Source organism: Pinus tabuliformis, chromosome 4_1, assembly GCF_031772625.1.
Source record: "Pinus tabuliformis cultivar Carrire ecotype Pingquan chromosome 4_1, CPIR1, whole genome shotgun sequence".
NCBI lineage: Eukaryota > Viridiplantae > Streptophyta > Pinopsida > Pinales > Pinaceae > Pinus > Pinus tabuliformis.
This window is the reverse complement of record NC_142303.1, coordinates 627,610,674-627,623,424: the sequence shown is the minus strand read 5'-3', so window position 1 is coordinate 627,623,424 and position 12,751 is coordinate 627,610,674. Positions and strand designations below refer to the sequence as shown.

General features: G+C 37.0%; 1 pseudogene; it reads right to left on the bottom strand.

Annotated features, from left to right (window-relative positions):
* Positions 1-11,964, bottom strand: part of LOC149177592 (3-ketoacyl-CoA thiolase 2, peroxisomal-like) — a 39,819-nt pseudogene extending 27,855 nt beyond the window's left edge.
* Positions 11,965-12,751: the final 787 nt, after the last annotated feature.

The following is a 12,751-nucleotide window of genomic DNA, read 5'->3' as shown; positions in this document are numbered from 1 at the left end:
TTCCTTCATCTCATTTATCCTCTTCTAAGCAGTAATCCTGTAGATGTTTCTAACAATCATTTTATTAAAATCTATTGCACATGATGTTCTGTCTGGCATGTCATGTTCCTTCAACTCTGCAATAGATTTAGAGTTAATGAAATCTATCATCCTCTTTGCAAACTTTGATATATCTAGATCTTTTTGCTTATTTTTAATGACCACCTCTTCCATATCCCGAACTAGTGTTTTTTCTTCAGATATAATCATAAGAAACTCCCAAATGCCCCTGATAACCTCAATGACTTCATCCCATAGGATTTCTCTGGCTTGAATCAAGGACATATTGCCCTTCATTTTCTCCTATAGCCTTTTGATTCCATCTTCAGCCCTCAGGAGATCTTCCCTGTACTTCTTTGCAGTACCTTTCTCCCCTCTTGCTTCTTCTTCACTTAAGTTTAGTAGATTGCAAGCTGTTTCCAATTCCCTTTGGGCTTTCTTTACATCATGTTTAGCCATTTTAAGCTCTGTTCCCAACTATAATACCGGCCCTTCTAGATCATCTATGTTGGCTAGCATTACTATTGTACAAACATGAGTGTCCACCTGTCGTTGCAACTTGTCCAAAGATTCTTTAAGTAAAGAAAATTCTTTAGTATTCTGCAACACATCCTATAGGATATTTTCCTTTTCATTTTCTACTTCAGCTATCCCTGCAGCTATGGATGCTCACCTGCAAGTAGATTCAACTTCTTTTTCAAAGCCCCAATCTTTGACTTGGAAGATTAAAATAATTTCTGAACAGCAGGTTGGTCATCAGGATTGACACCTACTTTAATGATAATCTTCTTTAGCTCAACCACCTAAGCATTCAAAGCTCTAGAGTTGGCTTTCTCCAACTTTAACTGCTTAATCACCTTATTTAGCATTTTTTCTACCTTGACAGCTGCTGCATTTGTCTTATGTAGATCATTCATGATCAATTGCCTAGTTTGCATATGCAAATTGATCTTGTCAAGCATTGGAAGCTTGTGAGTGTCAACAATTAAGTTCACAATCTTGAAATTTCTAGTAGACCCCACTGATATTTCAGTAGGATGAGAAAAAGCAATTTTAAGTTGGCTCTTCTCTAAATCCATGGCAGATAGCAATCTAGTTTGTTCAGGAGTTACCTGAGACTCAACTTGAGCCTCCATATTTAACTTCATCTTCTGATTTCTCTCAACTATCTGAGCAAACATACTTTGAATTAAAGGAACCTAATCATGAACATGTTCTCTGGAAGATGGGAAGTTGGGGCACCTTCTGCCTCTCCTAACTGAATCACCAAACTGGGTTGTGCTGAAGACATTGCATCTTGGAGCTTGGTCCTTTTTGCTACTTCAGATTCTTCCTCATCCAGATCAATAACTTCCTCTCTAACCCTCTTGACCCCTTTTCTATAATGCTAGGGGTTTCAATGTCTGTCCCCTGAGTGTTTTGCAAACCTCCATTTGCCAATTTCTCTGTTTCAGGTCTACTTTCATGTACAAAGGCTGAATGGCCATTCTCCAGTATTCTCTTTGAAATAATTTGATGAGGGTCATAAACCCACTCAACCACCTATAAAAGACACATTTGATTCAACAATCTTTCAACCTCCTGGGCAGTCTGTCTAGTGTTTACAGTGAAGGGTCCCACTGCTTTAGGCAACTTGAAGAAGAAGCTTTTCTTCACGGGAACAAAATGAACTTGATCAACATTTAAGCTCTGCCTAATAAGTCTCACTAGCACAAATTTAGGTAACCTGTAAGGCTTGAAAGAGGCTCCATAAAGCCTAATCTATGCATGCTCTTCAAAGATGAACCAATCTCCACATCTCACATCCTTTCTCAATTGCAGATACTCTTGAGCTTTAGGAAGGAAGGTTGGGGGTAGGCTTCCATTCAAAATTTTATAAACTGCTAGAAGGAATAAAGAAGTAAACTCAAATAAACCACTATCTCTTGGATCACCCCTTATCAGGTATGTCCAGATTACCACTGACTATTTCTTTTTATTGATATCAACAACATTTATCCCCAAATTGGAAAAATGTTCAACATTCTAGTACAAAAATAAATAAGTAATGACTGAAGGAAATTTGAAGGAACCAATGAGAGGCAAAGTCATAAATTGAGTATTGATAGCATCTACCCAAAATGCTGGAATGTCTAGTACTATCTCAAGCTTCATCAGTAAGCAGAAAAATGCCAACACAACTTTATCTACCTACTTGGAGTCTTCTTTCCCTAGAATCTTGGCAATTACTTGCAACACAGGTCTTATGTCAACTGCAAATATTTCTAAAGAGAAGAGATTTCCATCTAGGGAGAATTGACCAGATTTAGGGGCCAAGAAAGAGGTGATATGAGAAAGCTCCTGAGGAGACATGTTATCATAATAAGAAATTATGGATTCTTCAGTAAAGGTGGTGTAAGTCCCAGACACAAGGTAATTCAAAGCTTGGTGTATTAACTATGAGGTTACTTGAAAAACACTCTCCCCTGACTGATTCATTACAAAACATTTCTTGGGATACATTGCTGAGGCTAGCCATTGAATAAATTTAGGAAATAAATGAGTTTTGGGGACAAAAGAAGCTAGAACACCTGACCTAACCATTTCCATGAATATAGGAGACTTCTTATGGTTAAAAATGACCTCTTGATAAAGTGAATGTTGTTTAATTGTACAGAGGGTATCGGAAATATCTCGTTCAACATCCATTAATGGTGTATGGATAACTAATGAGGAACTTACTTGTTTGGCTATGGTGATTGTAGGTGACAGTTGCTGATGACAGTTACAGAGACGGTTGCTAAATCAGACTACTGAACTGGATGCAAGGTTGCTTAGTACTAACCAAAAGACTAATGTGACGGGTTTTTCTTGTCCTTTATACATATAATATTCAAACAGGGGGGAAAACCTATAATTAATGTAACTAATCAATGGAGTGGCAGATGAGGTGACAGGGTACAGTGGATGAGGTGGACGATAATGAATGAGGGTGGGGGATGATGTGGAGGAGATGAGATGGAGTGAAGTGATGGGGGCGACCCACTACGGGGGTAGGGAGTGTATGGGATGTTCATCGGGCTTGAACCCCCGCAACAATCTTAGGTCGTAGATATCAGTCAATCACCTTGACGTCATGGTCAAATGCGGGGGTTGAGCTTGAGTTATAACTCGTGCTCATTGCTCCCCCGCAAAGCACTTTACCTGCTTCTTGAACCCATGCTTTCTTAAATCTTGTAATACCGTTCAAAATTTAATATGGGTTGGGGCCCCACCTTTCATCGGATTTGAATGCCATCAAAATAAATCACTGTTTTCGGACTTTCACATTCACTTTTGATTTTTGTTTTTTAGAACATAATATTTTTTTTTTCAATAATATTAAAAATAAAATTTAAACGACAATGGATGCTACAACATCTGGCTCCACCTAGGGATAGTTCTTTTGCCACAGAAGCACTAAGAACCACAGATCAATGCCTTCACCTCGGGCATGGAGTCATATATTGCTTAGTCAATTTTAATTCTTTAGAATTTGTACAATGAATTCACTATGGTATCTGTAATGACAGGATGCTTGTGCTTCAGAATTGGAAATAATGTTTGAGGTATTGCCCATTGACAGGCAGCTGTAAAGTTTCACCATCAAGATTCTCCAAGAAGAATGTATTATTTGCCCTTGCTTCTATAATCCTGAATGGGCCATACCAGAGAGGATCAAACTTCCCATGTTTTCCCTTATCTTCTCTTCTAGTATCCCACCTTAATACCAGGTCTCCAACTTTAAAATCAATTTCTTTGGTTTTTCTATCAAAAATACCCTTCATCTTTGATTGATACATAATCAAATTATCTCTTACCTTATCTATGCTCTCACTCAACTCCACTACCTTATGCATCCTTCTTGTTAGAGCATTGAGCTCTTCTTTTGCCTCCTGAATCATTGCAATCACATGCTTCACAAGCTGACTAGGGAACAAAGCTTGAGTTCCATACACTAACTCAAAACGTGATTTTCCTGTAGAACTTTTTTGTAGTCACTCAGAAAACCCAAAGAGAAAACTTTAATTTCAAATCCTAGTCTTTTTTATTCTCTGCAATAGTTTTCTTAAGAATTTTCATCAATATTTTGTTAGTGGATTTAGCCAATCCATTTCCCTATGGATGATAAGTTGTTGAATGAGATAAAATGACATTATACTTCTGAGAAAAGGCAACAAACTTAATTGAACTGAAGACTTGAGCATTGTCAGTTATGATTTTGATAAGGCATCCAAATCTGCTGAAAATGTTTTCCTCTAAAAACTTCATTACCACCTGCTCATTTTCCTTTTTAGTAGGTATAGCTTCTACCCACTTAGTGAAATAATCAGTAGCTATGAGAACCCACTTGTGTTGGCCACTCAAAGGTGGTTTAATTTCCCCAACGAAGTCTAGTCCCCATTGTTTGAATGGTTCTTCTATGAAGACTGGGATCAATGGCAAAGGAGCTAACCTCTTCTTCTCAACAAAAAGCTGACACTTCTGACAGCTTCTGACAAACTTATATATATCACCAAATAGGGTGGGCCAATAAAATTATGCCTAGAGGATTTTGTGTACAGTATCTTTCTAACTATAATTTCCACGAAAGAACTTCTCATGATAATCTTTAATGGTCTCTGTAGATTCATCTTTTGTTAAACATAACAATAAAATTCCCACAGGATCCTTCCAATACAATCTTCCCTCTACAATCACATATGGTTGTGCCTTGATTTTTAATGCTCTATATCTTGTTCTATCCAATGACTGAGGAGAAGAGAGAAAACATAAATAATGAACTATGTGCTTGTACCATTTTGAACACAAAAATTTATATCATATCTTCATACTTGGGTTTCATTTTTCTTCACCTTCTTCAATTATTTCCTCATTTAGAGGTGTTAGCAAGTTGATTCCCAATGCTTGGAAATTTGACTCTGTCAACATCCTTGCCAATCCCTGCCCTTTCACCAGTTTTGTGGGCTTTATGTCCAGGTCATACTCTTGGATCTTAGCTATCCATTTTCCTCTTTTTCCTTCCACATCACTCTGGACTAAGACATCCTTTACTATAGCATTTGGCACATAAGCAATGATCTGTGACTGCAACACATAAGTCCTGAAGGCCTTTAGGGCTTTTACCAAAGCATATACCTGTTTTTCAAGGATATTGTATTTGAGTTCAACATCTTTGAGAATCTTTCTAAAGAAAGCAACTAGCTGCTCTTTTCCTTCATCATTTTTCTGTAACAAAACAATAGCTATTGAATTAAGTGATGCAAATGAAAAAAATTGAAAGGGCTTTTGATAATCAGGGCTAATTAAAACTGGAGCTGCTTGTAATGCTTCTTTGATCCTGGAGAATGACTCTCTGGCTTCCTTGGTCCAATGTACTTCATTTTCCTTCTTCAACATATTGGTAATCTCTTTTACAATTTCAGCATAATTGGACACAAACCTCCTTAAAAAATTTATTTTTCCCAGAAATTTTTGAATGTCTTTCTTACTCCTGGGCAGGGGTATTTTCTGCACAACTTGCACCCTTGCTGGATCTATCTTTACTCCATCTCTAGAAACAATGTGCCCCAATAGTTTTCCTTCTTCTAGAGCAAAAATAGACTTCTTAGGATTCAAAGAAAGCCCAAATTTTCTACATTTCTCAAAAGTCTTTTTAAGATGGTCCAGATGCTCCTCATCTGACTTAGAGAAAACAATGATATCATCCAAGTATATCACTACAAACTTATCACCCACAAATGCAATGTCCATAGCCCTCTGAAATGTTTCACCTGCATTCATCAACCCAAAAGGCATTCGAGCATACATGAAGGTTCCCCAAGGAGTTGTGAATGCAATCTTTTTTTTATCTTCTTTATCAACAGCCACCTGGTTATACCCAGAGAACCCATCCAGCATTGACATTCTGAATGATCTAGTTACCTTCTGCAACACATGATCCATTTTAGGTAATGGATAGTTATCTTTTAAGGAAGCCCTATTTAGATTTCTAAAATCCACACATAACCTTATTTCTCCATTTTTCTTCCTTACAAGTACTAAATTGGCCACCTAGTCAGAGTATCGGAGTGGAACTATTATCTTGGCATCAAGAAGCTTTTTGACTTCTTTCTCAATCAATGGTAAAAGCAAAGGATTGATCTGCCTGAGTTTCTGCTTAAATGGTTTAATCCCTTCTTTCAAGGGAATCTTGTGCTGAATAATGCTTACATCATATGTCTTAAGATCCTCATAGGGCCAAGTGAAAACATTAGTGTACTCTCTGAAAAGCTCCATATATCTTTCCTTATAATTAAGTGGAACTCCCTTAAACAATTTGACTAAATTGGGCTCCTTTCGGGTTCCAATATTATGATCTTGAATCTGCTCATCCTATGGAATTTTCTCTGAACTAACAACTACATCATTGGAGTTAAAAAGTCTTTCAAGAGGGACAAATCCTCTTGGCAGAATATTATCTTTCAATTGAATAATTTTTTGATTAACTATGGAATTTTTAAAACCACTTACTTCTGCACCTTCTGTTGTTTCATCTTCATCTTTATCAATCTCGGTGCCTTGAAAATCTTCAATCATAGTCAAGAATTCCTTAATCTGCTAATCATCCTAAAAAACTTGCCAATGTTTTATGTTATCTGGAATAGAAGGCATGTGCCTCATTTCAACCTCATTTCTCAGCCTTGGATTTATAGGAGGCCTAAAGGTACTGGTAGCCATAGCCAAGGAGTCTACTAATCTGTTCCCATCTCTTGGAATGAACTGTATGTTGAAAGCCTTAAAGAAATTCTCAACTAGATACCACACTTCATTTCTATATGCCCTGAGCCGAGGGTGTTTTGTTTGATAATGGTTCTTAATTTGCTTTATAATCATCTCCGAATCTCCAAAAACGAAAATTGAATGGACTACCATTTGTTTTGCTATTTGAGGAGCAATGATCAAGGATTCATATTCTGCCACATTATTAGTTGCTTCGAACTCCAATTTAAAAGAAAATGGGATCATATTACCTCCAGGTGTCTTTAAAATGAAACCATCACCTGTTCCTTCTTTAGAATAGGCTCCATCAAAGAAACACTTCCACACCCCTTCTGTTTGTAGCTCTATATTTACACAGGCTGAAGTAAGCTGCCTCTGATTATCTTCAGCCAACTCTACATTCTCATGTAGCACGAAACAAGAAAATTCATATTTTTCTTGGTTGTACATAGGTGAATTACTTGCTCCGTTCTTTGTGATTGTTTTAACAAATCTTGTTTCTCTGTACAAACTTCTCTCTTCTCCACCAAAAATTGGTATGATAGCATAAGTAAAATCCAATTTTAGAACTCCCCCCAATTTAGCCCCCCATGACCTAGATAGCAACATTCCAAACCTAGCAGGGATATCTACTACCACTACATCCATTACCAAGCTTCTAGCTGGGATCTAAGCAAATGACACCACCATATCTTTAATGACCCGAGACACATGACTTTATTTGAATCAAAAGAATACAGGTCTCTATAAGTTTTAGTAACTTGTAGGTTTAATCATTTCATTATTGATAGTGGCATAAGGTTGTGTGAAGCTCCTAAATCAAACATACAATTATGCAAGAGGAAATCATGAATCAATAAAGAAATGTAGAAAGGAGGTGTTGAAGAATCTACCTCCTCCACATGTGGACCAAAAACCACTATTGGTTTATCTTCTTGTAGATTCACAGTGTCATTTATATTCACATTCTGAGACATGTTGATAAACTCAACAATCTCTCTTTGATAAACTAGTGTTTTGACCAACTCTATGAGGGGCACCTGAATTCTGATTTTTTCTAACTCTTTAGTGAGACTAAATACATGGACCTATTTGGTATTATTTTTAGTTTCATCTTCATTTCTCTTCATCACTGAAATCTCTTGTGGAATGGAAACAATTTTTTCTAAAGGAATTTTATCAATTTTATCTTAAGAAGACTCACCTTGAAGTATCTGAGTTTTGCTATTTGTATTCTACTACTGCTTTCCTTTATTTAATTGTTTTGAAAGTTGTGGTTCTTGTGGAGTCACCTTTTGTAGGGGAGAAGGAACTTGCTGCTCACCTTCATTTTCTTAAATTATAGACCTTTTCCTTGATCTCAAGTCATATTTCTTATGTAATTCTGCCTGCATAAAATCAGTAAATTGCTTCCAATATTCATCAATTTCATTCTCATCATAAATGGCATCTGTTTCATATTCTTCTCCCTCAACACCTAGTTCATCTTCATCTCCTACATACAACGTGGAAATATAATCATCATGATCTTTGGAATGCTCTGGTACTTCATCAAGATCTGCCTCTAATTAAAGTGGTGCTTGAACCTGATCTTGGTCTTTTCTCTCTTTTTGCAAAATTTGCAAAGGTTGTCTTCTACATTGAGGGTTAAAGTTTCTGTTTTGTTGTCCCTGTCTTTGAGAATTCTTACTCTCCAATTCCAATTTAATCAATTTACTAGATAAATTTTTAATCACATTATTCATATCCTCTAATGTTTGATTTTGAGAGGATTCCACTTTAGCCTTTGCCTTATCTTGGGTAGGCTGTGCCTCTGGTGCTTTACCTGCAACCACCATATTTGCTTCTATTTATAAAGCATTAGTTTGGATCTGATCAAGGGTTGTGGATCTTCTCTCCCTCAATGTGAACCCAAAATCTGATTCAAATGACCCTGCAAAAGTTATTTTTGCACTAGTAGGAGGGTGCTTGATCTCCACTGGAAGACTGTTGTAAAGTTTATTGAACCTTCTAATGAACTCAACAACACTTTCATCAAATTTCTTTTTAATAGCATTAAACTCTGTAAGTGAATAGCCATGGTCTCGTTTCTCTCCCCATCTCTGGGTGAACTGACGCTCCATCTCTTCCCATGTAGGAATGGAGTTATTACGAAGCCCTTTAAACCAATTTCTTGCTTTACCATCCAAGGATTGAACAATAAGTCTTAAAACAACATCCAGGTGTTCAATATTGATATTTTCTGCAAAATTACAAAACAGTGCTATATGCCTTTCTATTTTTTGTTCATCCTCCCCTGAGAAACGAGGAAGAATTTTTAAGTATTCTGGAGGCATTGGATTCAACTATTGTGGCAACTGAATAGGTGCATACCTATTCAACAAGAATGCAGGTGCTACCATGTTTGCTCCTAAACTCACTGAACCTTGCGTGCCAGTAGATGTAAAACCTATTTGAGGAGTAAATGGAGTATGAAAAGGTGGCAATGTAGTTATAGGTTCAAGCTGAACAACTATAGCAAATATATTTTTGAATACTGAGAAAGAAACAGATTCTAAAGACTGTCCTTGACAGTTGGGTTCTTGAAAAAGGTAGGTCTTGGTCAATAAAAGGTGAATGTTTGGATGAAAGATGTGTTGAATTGCTGCCAGGTGCAGACAGTGTGGGACTTGGTGTAAATGCAGTTTTTGGCCTTCCAACCTTCTTGGAAACTAGTCTCTCAGGGTCTGAAAGGGCTTGACCTTTTTGTTGTGAGGTATCTGACCTCGTATGAGGCCTCTTTGAAGCCAGAGTTATTGTTTTCTGTTCAATACAACCAAATATTCCCTCCTCACTGAACAACCAGAGGAAAATATTGAAAACCCAGGGAAAAATGTTCTTGATTTCATCCCTGGCAACAACGCCAATTAATGTTGTCCCTTAAGAAACCAATTTCTTGGCTGTGTAGAAATTGTGCTTAAGACATTAATTTTATTATTCATATCACTTATTTGTATGATATATCCTCATGTGAAGGGCCTGAAGGACCTAACTTTTAACCCTTAATATTTAAGTGATATGAAAGTCTCAGAATGCCATAGGATGAGGAATATAAATGCTGAGTGAAGAATGCTTTGAGAAGTTAGAGACAATATGTTGTTTTTCCCAGAAACTATTATCTATAACCTAGAAGAAATGTAGAAGTAGGAACTTTAAATATAGGATCACTCTTTTAAGGAATTTTAACTTCATTCACATAAGTAAACAAAGACCTGCAGCTTCATTACCATACTTAAAGAAAGGAAGACACATGATGACACATAACGGAGAAATTACAAAATCATACTCAACAATGTGCGGAAAACTCCTGATTCTTTCATTAATCATCATTTTATGAAGAATACAATAGCACAGTCTCCAAGTTCTTCAAAATTCGACCCCTTTTTCTATAATTTTTCCTCTTTTTATACATCATGGGACAGTTGGTAACTACCAAAACTGTCAAACTGCTTAACTACCTTCTAACTGTCTAAAGTAAAAGTCATTACAGAATATTACATTGGAGGGAAAAAGACACCACATTCTTCTCAAGAAAATAAGATAACCAGAAGTAACAGAAATTAGAGTATGATTGGTGATTGCTGCTCGCTGTTTGAATTTGTGGCTTGGGTAGATGGTCCTGTTGATGCATCTTTGGTCTGCTCTATCATCCATTCCTTGCACCTTCTCCATAATGGTACATTTGACTTTGGTGCTTCCTCTAACTTGTCAAGTGCTATTCTGCAAGCTGTAATCCTACCATAAGTAGGCTTGTTAGTGAATAGAGTCTTCACCATCTAGAGAAGCTTAAAATCTTTGTTCAGGTAGTTCACAATGGTGGCTCCTTTTAATACTGTTGTCTTTTCATGAGTGTTATCAACTTTGCTTTTTGCCTCAACTAGCAAAGTCTCATATGTTTTCCATGGCAGCAAGTTTCCCTGTAGATCCCAACAAGAAGGAAGTCCAGCCCTAACCCTTTTATCAAACAAGATGTTAAACTTTGAAACTGCTTCCTTCATCTCATTTATCCTCTTCTCAGCAATAATCCTGTAGATGTTTCTCACAATCATTTTATTAAAATATATTTCACATGATGTTCTATCTCGCATGTCATGTTCCTTCAACTCTGCAGTAGATTTAGAGTTAATGAAATCTATCATCCTCTTTGCAAACTTTGATCTATCTAGATATTTTTGCTTATTTTTAATGACCACCTCTTCCATATCGAACTAGTGTTTTTTCTTCAGATATAATCACAAGAAACTTCCAAATGCCCCTGATAACCTCAATGACTTCATCCCATAGGATTTCTTTGGTTTGAATCAAGGATATATTGCCCTTCATTTTCTCCTTTAGCCTTTTGATTTCATCTTCAGCCCTCAGGAGATCTTCCCTATACTTCTTTGCATTATCTTTCTCCCTTCTTGCTTCTTCTTCACTTAAATTCAGTAGCTTGCAAGCTGTTTCCAATTCCCTTTGGGCTTTCTTTACATCATGTTCAGCCATTTTAAGCTCTGTTCCCAACTGTAAAACCTGTGCTGCTGGATCATCTGTGTTGGATGGCATTACTATTGTACAAACATGAGTGTCCACCTGTCATTGCAACATATACAAATATTCTTTAAGTAAAGAAAATTCTTCAATCTTCTGTAACAAATCCTGTAGGAGATCTTCCTTTTCATTTTCTATTTCAACTATCCCTGAAGCTATGGGATGCTCACCTGCAGGTATATTCAACTTCTTTTTCAAAGCCCCAATCTCTGACTTGTCAAATTGTGATAATTTCTGAACAGCAGGTTGGTCATTAGGATTGAAACCTACTTTAACGATAATCTTGTTTAGCTCATCCACCTGAGCATTCAAAGCTCTGGAGTTGGCTTTCTCCAACTTTAACTGTTGAATCACCTTATTTAGCATTTTTTCTGCCTTGATAGCTACTGCATTTGTATTATGTAGATCATTCACGATCAATTGCCCAGTTTGCATATGCAAATTGATCTTGTTAAGCATTGGAAGCTTGTGAGTGTCAATAGTTAAGTTCACAATCTTGAAATTGCTAGTAGACCCCACTAATATTTCAGTAGGATGAGAAAAAGCAATTTTAAGTTGGCTCTTCTCTAAATCCATGGCAGATAGAAATCTAGTTTGTTTAGGAGTTACCTAAGACTCAGCTTGAGCCTCCATATTTAACTTCATCTTCTGATTTCTCTCAGTTATTTGAGCAAACATACTTTGAATTAAAGGAACCTGATCATGAACAGGTTCTCTGGAAGATGGGGAAGCTGGGGCACCTTCTGTCTCTCCTAACTGAATCACCAAACTGGGTTGTGCTGAAGACATTGCATCCTGAAGCTTGGTCCTTTTTGTTGCTTCAGATTCTTCCTCATCTAGATCAATAACTTCCTCTCTAACCCTCTTGAACCCTTTTTCTATAATGCTAGGGGTTTCAATCTCTGTCCCTGAGTGTTTTGCAAACCTCCATTTGCCAATTTCTCCATTTCAGGTCTACTTTCATGTACAAAGGCTGAATAGCCATTCTCCAGTCTTCTCTTTGAAATAATTTGATGAGGGTCATAAGCCCACTCAACCACCTGTAAAAGACACATGTCATTCAACAATCTTTCAACCTCCTGGGCAGCCTATCTAGTGTTTACAATGAAGGGTCCCACTACTTTAGGCAACTTGAAAAAGAAGCCTTTCTTCACAGGAACAAAATGAATTTGATCAACATTTAAGCTCTACCTAATAAGCCTCATTGGCACAAATTTAGGTAACCTGTAAGGCTTGACAGAGGCTCCATAAAGCCTAATCTCTGCATGCTCTTCAAATATGAACCAATCTCCACATCTCACATCCTTACTCAATTGAAGACACTCTTGAGCTTTAGGAAGGAAGGTTGGGGGTAGGCTTCCAT